Source organism: Psammomys obesus, unplaced genomic scaffold (assembly GCF_907164565.1).
Source record: "Psammomys obesus unplaced genomic scaffold, mPsaObe1.curated_primary_1811, whole genome shotgun sequence".
NCBI lineage: Eukaryota > Metazoa > Chordata > Mammalia > Rodentia > Muridae > Psammomys > Psammomys obesus.
In genome coordinates, this window is record NW_026596244.1 from 14,917,592 (window position 1) to 14,932,310 (window position 14,719).

At 40.1% G+C, this 14,719-nt stretch overlaps 1 non-coding gene across 1 annotated transcript; it reads right to left on the minus strand.

Annotated features, from left to right (window-relative positions):
• Positions 1 to 3,838: 3,838 nt before the first annotated feature.
• LOC129668635 (U6 spliceosomal RNA) lies at positions 3,839 to 3,945 on the minus strand. Its single transcript, XR_008718955.1, has one exon. It is a non-coding gene; the product is annotated as a U6 spliceosomal RNA (small nuclear RNA).
• Positions 3,946 to 14,719: the final 10,774 nt, after the last annotated feature.

Sequence of the window (14,719 nt, forward strand, 5' to 3'; positions counted from 1 at the left end):
CCCACACATCCGCACACAGCACACATCCATGACTGCTGAGCCCATGGAGCCATATGACTGTGACCTCATAAGCAGAAAAGGGGTAGATTAAAAACAACGTACCACAGGCTGAAATAATATCAATTAATTAATAATTAAAACAACAAAACTTCCTCCTTCTTCTCCTCCCCCTTCTCTTTCTTCTTCTTCTACTTCTTTGAGGAAGGGTAGTCTCAAACTCACTATGGACCTGAGACTGGCCCTGAACTTGTCTTTCTGCTTCCACCTTCCAAATGAGGTTTGCGTCATCAAGCTCACCTTAAAATATCAAATTTTAACTATAAGCATTATGACTGCAATTTAAAATTGCTATTTTTAAAGCAGTGACATTTGTGAAAAATTTGAGCACAGAATATTTGATGATTTGAGAAGCTACTGCTAAATTTTTGGCACACTGATAACGTCATTATAAAGACAAATATTTTTTATTTGACAGAATGATAATAATGGATTGACATAATAAGGTAATTTTCTAATGATCCGAAGAGGAAAAGCCAACAACTTGTTTTCAATGTGGCAACAGTTACACTGACAGTTGGCCTGTCAACACCAACAAGGAAAACCCACAAGACGCTGGTGTAGTAATTCTTTTAAAGTTCCTTACCTTCCAAGATAGGGTGTGTCCTGGTTCTTGTTGTGGGGTTTTGGTTTTGTTTTGCTTTGGTTTTTTCTGAGGATGACACATATGAGAGCTATTGTGAATAGGAACCTCTGCTGAGAAACTGCCTCTCTCAGATTGCCTGTAGGCGAGTTTGTAGGGCATTTTCTTGATCAATGATCTGGGAGGGCCCAGGCCACAGTGGGGAATACCAGGCCTGGGCAGATGGTCCTGTCTGATATAGGAAAATCGGCCACATCAGCCATGGGAAGCAGACCCGTAAGTGTTGTGCCTCCATGGTCTTCTCTGCAGTTCCTGCCTCCAGGGTCCTCCTTTGAGTTCCTGCCCTGTCTGCCTTTGCTGATGCTATGACATGGAAGTGTAAGTAAAATGAACCCTTTGCTCCCCAAGCTGATTTTGGCCATGACGTTTTCTCACAGCAATAGAAACCTTATATAAGACAGTCTTACTATGTAGCCCCGGCTGACTTAAACTCATGGTCCTCTGGAATTCTGGCATTAAAGGTGTGTACCACCATGAACAGCAACTGTCTAAACTCCAGTTCCTGTTCTCTCTTTCTCTTTATTCACAGCACTGGAAATTGAACCTAGGACCTTTCACAACTCAGCATATGCTTTACTACTGAGCTACAGTTCCAGACTAATGTGGTAGTTTTGAAATAATGAAAATATTTGCCAACCAGTAAAAATCTGTTTTTAAAAATTCACTTTATGGTTAGTGTGCTGGCTGATCTTGTCTATCACCTTGACAGGTAAGCTGCAGGGTACTCCCATGTGGGATTTTCTTGATAAAAGATTGAACATGAAAAGACCCACACTGCATATGGAAGGTACATCTGCTGACAGCCCAGAAAAAAGAAGACAGAGAGAGCTTTGCTTCTTACCTGATTGTCTTCATTCTACCGGAATGTTCACCTAGCCTGTTGCTGACAGTGCTACATTCATTTGCTGATGTTAGAACAAGCTTCTTTGGGCTTCCAATGTAGACTGAAGCCTCGCTCCAGGAACCTCAAGGCCTCACCATCAGATAGATGAAGCACAGGCAGAAACAGTTGGGTCTCTGTGAGTTCAGGGCCAGCCTGGTCTACATAGCGAGAGGCAGCCAGAGCTACATAACCTGGAGACCCTCTATCAAAAAAATATATATATACATATATATATTACAATATATATTACAAAGAACCAATGAAACAGAGAGTTTTTTGAAAAACTAACAAGATTGACAAGCCCATAGCCAAACTAACCAAAGGAAAGAAAATATCAAAATTAATAAAATTAGAAATAAAATGAGCTATTGGAGAAGATACCAATGAATTTTGGAAAATCATTAGGTCTTACCTTTAAAACATATATTAGAACCACTAAGTTGGGAGGTCTACATGAAATGGATGACTTTCTGATGCATAGAACCTACCAAAATTAAACTAAAGTGAGAGAAACAATCAAGCGGAGCTATAAATTGCAATGCTATTATAGCAGTGATTTAAAATCAGCTGACTACAAAAAGCCCAGAGAGCATTTCATCAGACCTTCAAAGAAGAGCTAATACCAATACTTCTCAAACTACTCCATAAGATAGGAAGGGAAGGAACATAACCAAATTATCTTTAAGCAGCTAGCTAGTATTACCCTGATACAAAATAAAAATAAAGATACAACCAAAAGAAGAGATACAGACCAATCTCATTAATGTTCATAAATGCAAATTAAAAAATACATGTAAACCAAATTCAAGAACACACAAAAAAAGATTGTTCACCATGTTCAAGTTGGCTTTACTCCAGAGATGCAAGGATGGTTCAACATATGTAAATTAATAAATGTTATAAATTACAAAAATGATGATTTAAATGAGAGTGTCCCCACATACTCAGGCATTTGAAAATTTAATCCCCAGTTGGTAGAGTTCTTTGTAGAGAGTTAGGAGGTGAGAAGGAAGCATGTCACTGGAGGCAAATTTTAAGGATTCATAGCCTGGCTTTACTTTCATGCTTGTGGTAAAAGGTGTGATTTCTCAGCTCGTTGCTCCTGCCACCAGGCCTACCATTTGCTGCCACATTTTCCCACCATAATAAACTCTTGTCTCTCTGGAACCATCTAAATAAACTCTTTATTCTACAAAGTGCCTCGGTCATGGTGTTTGTCTACAGAAACAGAGACGTAGCTAATACAGAATCCAAGGACAAAAAACAAAAACAAAAAATAAAACTCATGATCATCTCAATAGATGCAGAAAAAGCCAACATCACTTCATGATAAAGGTACTGAAGAAACTCAGAATATAAAGAGCAGCTCTCAACACAGTAAAGGCTAAATTTCCATTAAAGTTAAGAACTCTCATATTCAATACAGTACTTGAAGTAAAGCAGTGGCTCCTAACCTGTAGATTGAGACTCCTTTGGGGATGGAACGACCCTTTCACAGGGATAGCATATCAGATATCCTGCCTATCAGATATTTACATTAAGATTCATAACAGCAGCAAAATTATAGTTATGAAGCAGCAATAAAAAATAATTTTATGGTTGGCGATTACCACAACATAAGGAACTATGTTAAAGGTTTGCAGCATTAGAAAGGTTGCGAACCACTGAGCTAGGGTAATAAAAGAAGTAAGTAAAAAGGATACAAATATGAAAAGATCAAAGAATATTTGCAGATGATATGTTGGAATGATCTCTTGCACACTGTGTAAAGGTTGTCTTTGTGTTATTCAAATGTTGATCTCTTGCCGGCCCAGAGCTGAGGACAGGCGGACTTTGGTAACGTCATTTTATGAAGCATCACCTGTCTCAAGGTTTTGTAAACATCTTCTCCACCACCTTCTGATCCATTTAATAAAGAGCTGAACAGCCAATAGTTGAGGCAGGAAAAGAAAGGAAAGACTTCCAGGCAGTGATGGGAACAGTGAGAAAGAATCAGGCAAGGGAGATTCAATAGCCAGACAAGGAGGAAGAAACAGGTGCCAGGACTGATTGTTTAAGACAGAAGGAACAAGCCGTGTGGCAGAGCGTAGGTTAGTATAAACAGGTCAGTTTAAGTTATAAGAGCCAGTTGGGAATAAGCCTAGCTAAGGCTAAGCTTTCTATTTTTCTTTCTTTCTTTTTTCATGTTGATTATATTCATAGGGTTTTACTTCAAAACAAGTTCTTTGGAGTAATTAATGGTAAAAAGGAATCAGAAAAATATGGAATATTTCACAAATTTGCCTGTCATTCTTGCACAGGGGCCATGCTAATCTTTTCCTTATCATGCCAATTTTAGTATATGTGCTGCCAAAGCAAGCACCACGCTTTCATATTAATAAAGGTCTCGGTGTCATTCGGTGACATTTGGCAGGTCAAGACAGTCCAGCTATAACTGGCACCCAAGGGCGGTAATTGGCACACCATACCTAGGGCATGTAATTCAAACTTAGGCAGAGTCAGGTGACAATGATACGGTTCCACACATATAATACTCTAGAGAACCAACACCCTCCCCCCCAAAAAATTCTCAGAACTGATAACAGAAAAGTGACAGGATAAAAAAATTAACATAAAAATTAACATACAAAGATCAGTAGCCTTCCTATATACAAATTTAACAATTTAGCCTCAAACACGTAAATAAATATCGAGAAGAAACCTAACAAAGAAAGTAAAACATCTCTATAGAATAAAAATTGTATGTAAATTTTAAAACACTGAAGAAAGAAATTAATGAAGACACCAAAAAACATAAAGACCCCATGGTTACAGATGGGGACTGATACTGTGAAAGCAGCCGTCCTATCAAAAGTGATCTACATGTTCAGTACAGCCCTCATCTAGATTCCAATTCCACTCCTGACAAAAATAGAAATAATGACCCTAGGATTCACATGGAAGCAGTAAGACCTCAAATAGCCCAAGCACTTGAACAAAAACAGTACGGATGGAGGACCACCATGCCCGATTTCAAATTCTACTATGGAGCTCTAGTAATAGAAACGTCATGGTGCTAGCACAGAAATAGACAAGTAGACTAACGGAATAAAACAGAAATCCCAGATATAAGCCTGCACAACTATGGCCACATGATTTTTGGCAGATACCTACATTGGAGAAAGGACAGCATTTTCCACAAACGGTACTGGGAAAATCAGGTATGTACAGGAAGAAGGAAACTTGATTCTTACCTCTACCCTGCACAAAAATGAACTCCAAATGGCAAAGGCCTCAACATAAGATCTGAAAATGATAGTGGGGAAAAAAATAGAGAAAACACATCAAGACCTAGGCATAGGTTAAAAAAAAAAAAAAAAAACCAAAAAAACTTTCTGATTGGAACTCTGATGGCTCAAGAAATAAGATCAGGCAAATGGGATCTCATGAAATTAAAAAAAAAAAAAAAAGTATTTCTTCAGGTATTTTTATAGCTTCATCTGTTTACTCTTCTTTAAAGAATAAACCGTACCGAAATCTGCCAACAAAGTAGTTACAGAGGTTTAGGGCTACAGCAACAATCTTATTTTTTGCCTGCATGTATGTGTTTGAGCTTCATCTCCAGACGCCTTGAGTTGCCACGTAGATGCTCACAACTGAACCCCAGTCCCCTGGAAGTGCAGCCAGTGCTCATAACCACGGAGACATCTCTCCAGCTCCTGAGGATGAACTCTTTACCATGGCCCTTGGATGTGTTGATTCTGGGAGTGTAAGAGAGCAGAATACATAGACAAGAGACTCTTCACTTCATGGTGAATGGGAAACAAGAGTGAGCAAGAGTGAGGAGGGTCTAGAAACTAGGTATACTCTTTAAAGAAACACACCCTACTCCAACTAGTCCTCCTCCGTCAACATGTTCAGAATCACCAGAAGAAGCTACCAGTGGGCATCATACATTTAGCACATGAACCTTTAGGAGACAGTTCATACTTACACACAGCAATAATAAAGAACATATGCAAAAACCTAACAACATAACGGCCAGTGGTGAGAGGCCGGAAGCTTTCCTAACGAGCAATACAGGAAATCCCTCATCTCTCTTCCAGCAACAGCAAGTCAACCTAAGGGCTGGAGATGAAGCTCACACTGGTGACTGACATTGCTTGCCTGGGATGGACATGACTGTTTTCAATTCCCAGAACTGAAGAAAATAAAAAGAAAGAAGATTTACTAAAACAAGTAAAAACCTTTCTAATGTAAAACAACCTTATAAAACAAGCAAAATATTTCTACTATAAATGAAGACCTGAACAAATGAAGGAGGCCTACACCAATGGGTTAGAAAACCTGGATCATTATGAAGACAGTAAATACCATGACCAAAAGCAATCTGGAGAGGAAAGGGTTCATTTATATTTTCACTTCCACATCACAGTCCATCATCAAAAGAAATCAGGGCAGGAACTCAAGGCAGAAACCTGAAGGAAGAAAATGAAACAGAAACCATGGAGGAATGCTGTATACTGTTTGTTCCCATGGCTTAACCAGCCTGCTTTCTGCTCCCAGAACTACCAGCCCAGGGGTGGCACTGTCCATAGTGAGTTGGCACCTTTCAAATCAATCTTCAATCAAGAAAATTTACCACAGGCATGCCCATAGGTCAAACTGGTGAAGGTATTTTCTCAGTTGAGGTTCCCTCTTCCAAAATGACTAATAAAGGCTCTCTCTCTCTCTCTCTCTCTCTCTCTCTCTCTCGCTCTGAGGCAGAGATGAGCCAGATTAGACCAGATTAAAAGCAGAAAAATGCAGGTTTATTAAGTGATGATCCCGGGTGGGCTCATTAGAAAGGGGCTGAGACAGTCATTCACCTGGGCGAGGGCAAGGAAGTTTTACAGGCTGTAGACTAAGGATGGTAGCAGGTCAACTAGGAACTGGGGCTGTGTTCAAGCATGGTCAAGAGCTGAGCACTTAGGGTGGGGTTCGGGTGACTGGCAGCCTCAGGGGAGGTGTTTCAACAGCTGCCAATATTACAGAACTAAGCTCTAGGCCTTTCCTTTGTTCGGAAGCTCCCCAGTATGGGTGAGGTTGGGGGAAGGACGGCAGACAGGGTTTCACAGTTTGTGCAGAGAGAAGCAGGGTTTCCAACCTAACAATGACCTCAGTTTGTGTTGGCATAAAACTGGCCAGCAAGCCAGGAGTGGTGGTGCATGCTTTTAATCTTAGTACTCAGGAAGGCAAAGGCAAGCAGATTGCTGTGAGTTCAAGGTCAGCGTAGTCTACAAAGCCAGTCCAGGACAGGCAAGGCTACACAGAGAAACCTTGTTTTGAAAACAAACAAACAAAAACTAGCCAGCACAGTATTCAAAGCCATCTAAAGATACAACATAATCCAAAATTCCAAAGACAAATTGAAAAAAACTCAAAATAAAATGTATTAAAGATATTTAAAAAAATAAAATGTAATAAATACATTGAAAGATATATTTATTAATTCTTTGAGAATGTCATACAATGTATTTTGATCATACTCACATGTAGAGCCCGGGAGCCATTCAACTGAGGAAGCCAGCCTGAAGCAGGAGTGAGGCCAAGGCATGTCCAACACCCAAAAATCTTGTCTTGAAATCGGCAGGAGTAAGACCACTCCCTCCCTGCCCCGGGCTTGCATATCCCTGCACACATATCCTTATGGCTCCCACCTCTGCCACCCTTGAGGAAGTCACCTAGCCTGGCAGCCAGGTTCCAGGTTAAACTTCCTCTTATAAGGTCATGTCAGCAAGCACCTGGAATACCTCTTCATGCAAATAAGGCATTCCCAGCACCTTGGCCCTGGCCAATGATGTACACTCGTCCCCAAGGCCTCTACCCATTTCCCAAAGATTAGCTTTTGTTCCACCTCCTACCCCCCACCCCCAGTTAAATGGCCATCTCGCTGAAGCTGTCAGCCTGCCTGCACCTACTGCCCTGGCCAAGCTTCACTCCCTCTAACCCAGCCCAGTGCACAGCAGTCCTGGATACCACTGGAGGAGAACAGACCGGGATAGCACTCACACCCAACTCTTCCCCTTTGTGCACATGGATTTTAAGATGCTTTGAATATAAACAAAGTTTAGGAGCTGGATGGAGAGGCTGCTCAGTGGTTAAAAGCCTTGCCACTCTTACAGAATGGTGTGTAACAGTTTCCTTGGAGATTGAAACAATCCATCTGCAGGGAAGCTCCTATAAGGAGGAAGTTAAACAATTCAAACTAGCTTCAGGAAGTCTCTGAAACTGACCAGATTCATTAGGCCCCTCCTTGCTAGAGTAAGCAATAAAAGCTGATAGTCCCTTTCTGAAGAATAGAGCTGAGCTGCAAAAAAGTAGAAACCACCCTAGCTGCCTGGAAGAAGTTTAGGTCAACTGAGGCTCCTGGAAGGTGCTTGTGGAGCTGCCTATAGGCTGTGTTCAGGTTCCTAGCTTTTGTGAACTGTCACCCATGCTGGAGTGGGCTTTGTTGATGTAGCTGTCTGTGAACCATTTCTGCTTCCTTAAGTAACCCCTTACCATATTCCTGTAAGTGACCCCAATAAAACTCATTGGTTCTCCAGGAAGGACTTTGTCGGTATCCATACTGTGGTCTGTCCTAGCTTTCCTAACCTGGGATGAGTGGACATGTGCATTGAATCTCCCAAGGAAAAGCTCTATCACACAGCTAGAGGATCAGAGTTTTGTCCTTTGCATTCACATGGTAGCTAATAACATAAATGGTTCCCAGTTCTAGTGAATCCACCATTCTCATCTGGCTTCCACGGGACATATGTACATGCAGGTAAATTTTAAATAAAAAACTTTTTTAAGAACAAGGTTGAAGTATTTACATTTGCCAGTTTCAAAACTTACCACAAAGTAACAGTAATCAAATAGTGTGTATAGTTCTGGCATAAGAACAATTCTCTACTGTAAAAGATCTTCTGGAGGTATCTCCATCCCTGATCTCAAGCTGCACTATAGAGCAACAATGCTAAAAACTGCATGGTACTGGCATAGAAACAGAATGGTGGATCAATGGAATCGAACAGAAGACCCTGACATAAATCCACACACTTACGGACACCTGATTTTTTCACAAAGATGCCAAATCCATTCAATGGAAAAAAGACAGCATCTTCAACAAATGGTGCTGGTCTAACTGGAAGTCTACATGTAGAAAAACGCAAATAGATCCATACTTATCACCCTGCACAAAACTAAAGTCCAAGTGGATCAAAGACCTCAACATAAAACCAGACACACTAAACCTATTAGAAGAAAAAATGGGGAAGACTCTTTAACTCATTGGCATAGGAGACAACTTCCTGAACAGAACACCAACAGCACAGGCTCTAAGAGCAACAATTAATAAATGGGACCTCATGAAACTGAAAAGCAAAAAAAAAAAAAAAAAAAAAAAAAAAAAAAAAAAAAAAAAAAAAAAAGAAAAGAAAAAAAAAGAAACTGAAAAGCTTCTGTAAAGCAAAAGATACTGTCCTCAGAACAAAACAACAGTCTACAGATTGGGAAAAGATCTTCACCAGCCCTATATCTGACAGAGGGCTAATATCCAGTATATATAAAGAACTGAAGAAGTTAAACAGCAAAAAATCAAGTAATCCAATTAAAAAATGGGGTACAGAGCTAAACAGAGAATTCTCTGCAGAGGAATATTGAATGGCAGAGAAACACTTAAAGAAATGCTCAACCTCATTAGCTACCAGAGAAATGCAAAACAAAACAACCCTAAGATTTCACCTTACACCCATCAGAATGACTAAGATCAAAAACCCAAGAGACAACACATGCTGGAGAGGTTGTGGAGAAAGGGGAACCCTCCTCCACTGCTGGTGGGAATGTAAACTTGTACAACCACTCTGGAAAGCAATCTGGTGCTTCCTCAGACAACTAGAAATAGCGCTTCCTCAAGATCCAGCTATACCACTCCTAGGCATATATCCAAAAGATTCTCAAGTACACAATAAGGACATTTGCTCAACCATGTTTGTAGCAGCCTTATTTGTAATAGCCAGAAGCTGGAAACAGCCCAGATGCCCCTCAGTGGAGGAATGGATGCACAAATTATGGTATATCTACACAATGGAATATTACTCAGCAATAAAAAACAAGGAAATCATGACATTTGCAGGTAAATGGTGGGATCTGGAAAAGATCATCCTGAGTGAGCTATCCCAGAAGCAGAAAGATGCACACGGTATATATTCACTCATATAGACAAATAATATAGGATAAACCTACTAAAATCTGTACACCTAAAGAAACTAATCAAGAGGGAGGACTCTTGCTAAAATGCTCAATTCCTATCCAGAAAGGCAAAGAGGCTGGACATCAGAAGAAGGAGAAAAGAGGGAACAAGTCAGGAGCCTGACACAAAGGACCTCTGAAAAGCTCTGCCCTACAGACTATCAATGTAGATACTGAGACTTATGGGCAACCTTTGGGCGAGTGCAGGGAATATTAGGAAAGAAGTAGGAAACAGTAAAATCTGGAGAGGACAGGAACTCCATAAGGAGAGCAACAGAACCAAAAACTCTGAGCACAGGGGTCTTTCCTGAGACTGCTATTCCAACCAAGGACCATGCATGGAAATAACTTAAGACCCCTGCACAGATGTAGCCCATGGCAGTTCAGTATCCAAGTTGGTTACATTGTGATAGGAACAGGGACTGTCTCTGACATGAACTGATTGGCCTGCTCTTTAATTACATCCCCCTGAGGGGTAAGCAGCATTACCAGGCCACAGAAGAGGACAAGGTAGCCACTCCTGAGGAGACCTAATTGACTAGAATCAGAAGGAAGGAAAAGAAGTCCTCCCCTATCAGTGGACTTGGGGAGGGGCATGCATGCAGAGGGTGGAGAAAGGGAGGGATTGGGACAGGAGGAAGGAGGAAACCACGGGGTGGGGGGATACAAAGTGAGTAAAGTGTAATTAATAAAGAAAAAAAAAAAGAACAAAAAGGCATATAAACCAGCCCAGTAATAAAATAGAGGCCAAAACAAACCTTTGCACTAACCAACGTGAATCAATGCTCAACAAGATAACAAGGCCACCTAATGGGGGCAGACAGCTTTTTAACAAACAGTGACTGGGAAACATGATGTTTATATTCAGAAATTGCATATTTACATGTCTTATATCATATGCAAAACATCTCAAAATGAGTCAACTAAATTTAAATTTTTAGGGGGTGGAGAGATGGCTCAGCAGTTAAGGGTACCAGAGGACCAAGATTTGATTCCTGGCACCCCCATGGTGGCTCACAACTGTCTGTAACAACAACTCCAAAGGACCCGAAGCCTTTCCGTCACTTCTGTGGCACGTGCATGCGTGTACCAGGATACATGTATAGGCAAAACACCTACAACTCATTTTAAAAATTAAAATCTTCTAAGAAAATGGGGACATCTTTATGAATTTGGGTTTAGCAATATAGTTACTTTAAATATGACCCAAAAAGCACAGCCATAAAAAAAATAAATTGGACTTAATAAAAATTAAAGTTTTGTGCATTGAAAGGCACTATCAAAAAGTTAAAAGATAATATATGGAATGTTAGACAATATTTGAAAGTCATTAATCTGCCAATATTAATATATCCAGACTGTGGTTTGAAAACTGTACATACCTTTAATTCCAGCCCTGTGAGGCTAAGACATGAGTCATGGGTTCTAGGACAGCCTTTTGTGGAGAAAGAGGAAAGAAGGAGGAGAAACTGGGAAAGGGATAAAGGGGGGGAGGAGGAGGAGGAGAGACTCATATAAAAAAATCAGACTCAGACATAGATAAAGACTTAAATAGATATTTCCACAACAAGATGTGCAAACAGCCAGCAAGGGGAGGTGATGGCTATTGACATAGCAAGAAAGAGAAGCTAACAAGGACATGGCAAAAAGAGCCTTATGCATTGATGATGGCTAGATGGTGTATTTATTATGCATCTGGCTCACTCTTCACTTATCCACAAGACCGGAGTGCAGCTTGGCCCTACAATTCTTGTAGGCACGTATGAGACCTGCATTTGTTTATCAGCATCACACATTTTAGAAAACTAAATAGAACTGCAGTGTGGCCCGGCAACCCTACATCTAAATATGTCCAATAGAAGTGATAACAAGGATTCATTCATATATATACTTAAACACATAAGGGAATAGAAGAATTTTTTTCTAAGAGCTAAAACAGATGAACGGATAATCAAACTTTTATAAACATGCTTTCCCCTGTCTCCTGGGATTAAAGGCATGTCTTTATATGCACACACTGGACATACATAGGAGTGAGATTTTTAATATCTTATTTATTTTGTGTGTGCATGGGTTGTGGGGGAGGGTATGCCTACCCACAGCACTTGTGTGTGGCAGTCAGAGGACAATTTGTGGTAGTTGGTCTCTCCTTTGACCATGTGGATCTTGGTGATCAGTCTTGGCAGCAAGGGTCTTTGCCTGCTGAACTGGCCCCTATTTTTCATTAATTATCCATTTATTATTGTCATGTGTAGTCATGATAAAAATGATATTCTAATATATGCTACATGATGGTCCAAATATTAAAATATTATGCCAAGTGAAATTAGCCAGCCATGAAAGAACAAATACTATCTGACTCTATTTATATGTGGTATCTAGAATGCAGACGTTAATAGGCACAAAAATTAGAGCTATCAAAAAAGGAAAAATTAAGTCAGTGTTGAGTGCTGTAATAATGAGTATGCCGTGGATGGAGTGACAGCTGCACAATGTGGATTTCACAAAATTCCAGTGAGCTGTACAGTTAACAATAAGCAGATCATAAATTGTATGCTGCATACACAGCATGTATTTAACACATTAAAAATATTTGGAGTGGGTTTGGATATAGTACAGGGATCAGTGCTTGCTTAACATGCATGAATCTTAGGGTCATCCCCCAGTGCACAAATAAAAGCAAAAATCTCAATTAGTTCAAAATAAGATGGAAAGAAAGTGGGGAGGAAGAAGGAACAAATAGGATAAAAAGAAAACAAGTAGGAAACGTAGGTATTAACTCCGCATTAATAATCACACCAACTGCAAATGTTTTTGCTTAGTTAGAGTTTCTACCATTGTGAAAAGACTCCATGACCATAGCAACTCTTACAAAAGAAAACATTTAACTGGGGCTGGCTTACATTTTCAGAGGTCTAGCCCATGTCGTCATGGCAGAGTCCAGGCAGACATGGTGCTAGAGGAGCTAAGAGTTCTACATCCTTCTGCAGGTAGCAGAAGGCGACTGTGCACCACAGTGAGTGTAGCTTGAGCGTACGTGACCTCAAAGCCCATCCTACAGTGACACACTTCCTCCAACAAGGCCAACCTCCACTCACACATATTCACACACAGCCATATACACATAATTAAAAGTAATAAAAATGATCAGTCCTTCTTAAAGAACAGTGTTGTCAGATGGCAGAGGGAACCATTCATACATCTACTTGAAACTTACTTTAAATATAAAGAAACTTTTTTTAAAAGTGAAAAGGTTAGAAAAAAATTTGTCATGATAACCTCTCTATAGAGGACTATAGAGAGCAAGAGTTGCTATGCTAGTGTCAGATAAAGTGTATGTCAGAGCCAAGAATGCCATCTGGGATGACAAGGATCACTTCAAAATGATATGGGTCCAATTTGTCAAAAGGACAAATGTTAAAGTAGCTTTTATTCATCTGATTTAATTGTCTCCGAGGCTTACTGCCTCTGTCTGCTAATCTAGGCCTCGTCCTGGGAGCTTCTAGTCTCTGTCCAATCTAACCTAGACCTAGAATGTTTTCAGCCTCTGAGACTTTCTGTTGAATAAGATCACCCTTATTTGTTCTTTCTGAACTCTGGCTGGTTGGTTCAACTTAGCTGTTCTGGCTTAAACTCCTCTCCAAGGTGACTGATTTAATTTGGCTTCTCTCAGTTTCTCACTGAATTGCTCTGATTGACCTCAAACTAACTCCAGCAAGCTGTTTTAATCTTCTGGCTCCATTTTATTCTTTGGCTCATTCTATCTTCACATGTGTCTAACTTGTTCTCTCATTCAACCTCTCTCTGTAAAACTCTCCTGGTAAAATCTGCCTCTGAATTCCACAGGCTGAACTGCCACGAACTCAACTCCACTGTATTGCCTCTTAACTCTCTAACTCAACCCAACTGCCTAGCGTTGGCTAGAACTAAGAGATCTGCATGCTTCTGTCCTGAGTGCTGGGGTCAAAGGCATGTTCCACCATACCTGGACCTAAACTTTTCATTACCTGAAACTTGCTCTATGCCAGGCTGGCCTTGAACTCAAGAGATGTGCTTTCCCCTGTCTCCTGGGATTAAAGGCATGTCTGTATTCCACCCAGATCACACAGACCTAGAAGGTCTTCAGATGTGATCTCTTGCCAAAGCAACCATGTTCTGAATTAAAAGTCCTCTTCAGATAAATAATTCTCATCACTGGACATTTAGTGACAAAACTTACATGAAGAAAAATGGGTAGAACTGAAAGCAGACAAATCCATAATTATACTTTAAGAGATTCAAGCCTTCACCTTCTTCTATCTCTTCCTGACAGAGCAGTAGACAGGAAACCAGTAAGTGCAATAAAAAACAAAACAAATAAACAAAAACCTGAGCCATACTATCAACCAAACTTCCCTAGCTGACATTTAGAGATACCCAAAGCAGAACACATGGGACATTTACAAAGACAAACCATTCAGTATCATAAAATCAGTCATTTTAAAAGGAGTCAAGCCAAACAAAAAGTATTCTCTAACCATAGTGTATGTATCTCAGCAATCAATAACGATGATCTCCAGAAAAATCTCCAAATATTTGAAAAATAAGTAAGTTGCTTTTAAATAATACAGCGTTTTTAACTGAATGAAAATAGAAACAAACATTTCAAAGCCTGTACAATAAAAGTAAATTAATCCTAAAGAGAGATTAATAATGTGAAAATGCTATTTTTTAATTTTTTAAAAATTATTTGCCTGGCTGCCTGTCTCTCTCTCTCTGTGTATATATATAATCCAATTTTGCTTAGGTAGTGTTAACTGGGGACTAGGAATGGGGAGGGAGTCAAGGGGAAGGGGTTGGGGGTAAGGATTCAAAAGTCAGCTTTTCTTTTTGTCTTATACCCT